Raw genomic sequence first — 2,500 nt, forward strand, 5'->3', positions numbered from 1 at the left:
TTTTATCTGTGTTGTTTACTCCTATATCCTTGGCACTTAGAATAGTACCAACTACATGATAGGTGCTCAATAAATATTTGTTGAATTTGCTAAATAAGTGTAGCTTTGTGCCTATCTGTGCCTGTAGGCTTTAGACTATCCACCATTCTGAGGTAATTGCTTTCCTCGATTCTTATGCAAATCACTGGATTATATTTCTCCTTTCCTTTATAACAAAACTTCTCAACCAAATGCTCTCACAATTTGAATATTTTCATGTCACATTCATTTTTCAGTGAATTACAATCTGTCTTTTCTCCTTAATACTTTCCTAAAATTCTTTCCCCTAATACTGCCAATGGCCTCCGAATTGCTGAATCCAGTGGCTTCTACTCAATTGTCATTCTGTAGGATTTTTTAAACAACACTGCTCTGTTACTTTCTTGCCCTTCAAGACACTTGCCTTTCTTTAGTGTCGAAGATAGGACACTCTCTTAAGTCCCTCTCCTACTTTCTTAGACATCAATTGTGGAATTGAGGGTTGTTTACTTTAACACCTGCATCCAATCTTCAAATCCCTGCATCTGGTCCCAGCCCTGTCTCCTAGTCTCCTACTCCACCAGCTTTGCTTCCAGGTGCCTTCAGTGGCAAAGACTCTGTATGAATTCCTTCGTTATAGATAGCCTTAGTGTGGTGGCTTTCTCATATGCCAGTTGTAATAGTGGTGTACAGCATAGGTGAAGCGGCTTAGAAGCAGGTGTGGGGGAGGGGGTGTTGAGGTCACATGAAGCTTATCTTGTTCCCAAGCACTGTGCAATTGTGTTTGCAGATTTTGCATTGGGTTTTGCAGGTTGACCTCCAGACCAATAGGTGGCACTTGAAGACAAGAACCAGCTGTGGTGGTAGCAGTGGGGTTTATGCTTCATCTTTGTTTACCAGGAGAAGCTCTTCGATTTCCCAGGCAATAGGCTGGCTTGTGGAATGCTCAGTGCTTTGGGTTCCAAGCTCAGTCTTGGGGGTGGGGCGAAGCTGTGAGAACCTGGACTGGGCAAACCCACACTTGATCCTCCCAATGGGAGTTGCAAGCACCAGCTCTGATGGGGTCCAGCGGGCAGTCACCAAACACCTGAAGATATGCCTGGGCAAGGAGCAGAGGAATCACTGCTGCACCGAGTTCCTTACATGGAAAGGGAGAGGCAGGCAGCCCAAGCGCCTAGCTCCCTTTCGGTCTGCAGAATCACTGGGGCTCACTTCCCTGTCTGGACCAAGGGAGTCATTTGTGGCACTCAGCAAAGTCACATGCAATTTGGCTTTAGATCTCAAAGCCATCCCTGTCTGCAAAACTCATTGCTTCAGCAAAACCACAGCTGTCTGGCAAAATCTCCACCTGCTCTAGTCCCGTGAAGGGAGAGAGCCCAATTCTAGTGCTCATGGCTAAAGCACACCCCACACTCAACTCTCAGTTCTGGCTCTTGGGGCCCCTCATCTGACCCAGTACTCCAATGCCTGGTCTGAGACTCTCTAATGCATGAAGCTGCCACTGCTACATGGTTGCTGAATGCTGCCCAGCTGGGTATGAGCCAGGATTGAGAATGGTGTCCTCCAACTGGGTCCTGGGTGTAGGAAAATCCTGGGATACTTCTTAGTGCCCTTCTTTCTCACAGTCTCTTGGCCTTTCCCCAAGTTAGCTCCAGGGCTTGGGAGTGACAAGGCGCTGTCCTTTGGCCTGGGCTCTGTGGTTTCCCTTTGGAAAAGTGGATCACCGAGGGACACTCTCTCCCTCTCTGCCTTATTGGATGTTCACTCAGTTCTCAGCTGGACTACACCATGCAGGCTGCATGCCAACCTTCTTTCCCTGGGATCTGCAGTTTTCTTTGCTTTTCTGTTGAATTACAGTGTTCCTTCTTGAATAAAAGTTCACAGTGTGAATCTCTACACACCGTTTTGCTTCTTCCAAGTGGATGAGGCAGGCTGGAGAAGCCTCTACTCTGCCACCTGGTCATCATGATGGCATTACTTCAGTGCATCAAGGGAGCATAATAGATCAACAACCAGGCAGCCACTAAAATCAGGAAGTCTGTGAATGCCCATTGACCTCGGAAAAAGTCGGTGAGATCCAGACATGGGGAGAGTCCATGTCCCTGTAGCCACAGACTCTGAATTTTCTTTATAGTTTCCTTTGAAGTACAAGTTTTAAATCTTGATGATGTCCACTTCATCTATCGTTTTCTTGGTTGCTTGTGGCTCTGTTGTCATATGTAAGAACCCATTGCCCAATCCAGTCTTACAAAATTTATACCTATGTTTCCTCCTGAGAGTTTTATAGTTTTAGCTCCTACATTTAGGCCTCTTATCTATTTTGAATTAATTTTTGTATATGGTAAAGGTAAAGGTCCAATTTCATTCTTTTGCATGTGGCTATCCAGTTGTTCTGCCACCATTTGTTCAAAAGACTATTCTTTTCCCACTGAATTTTCTTGAACCTCTGCTACATTTTTATCACCTTCAATTTGGCACTAAG

General features: G+C 45.4%; 1 protein-coding gene across 1 annotated transcript in view; it reads right to left on the bottom strand.

Annotated features, from left to right (window-relative positions):
- LOC105809940 (B-lymphocyte antigen CD20-like) overlaps positions 1 to 2,500 on the bottom strand; it is an 8,642-nt gene that overhangs the window by 1,504 nt on the left and 4,638 nt on the right. The window lies entirely within an intron of this gene.

The sequence above is a fragment of the Propithecus coquereli genome, unplaced genomic scaffold, assembly GCF_000956105.1.
Source record: "Propithecus coquereli isolate 6110/MARCELLA unplaced genomic scaffold, Pcoq_1.0 Scaffold202, whole genome shotgun sequence".
In the NCBI taxonomy this organism is placed as follows: domain Eukaryota; kingdom Metazoa; phylum Chordata; class Mammalia; order Primates; family Indriidae; genus Propithecus; species Propithecus coquereli.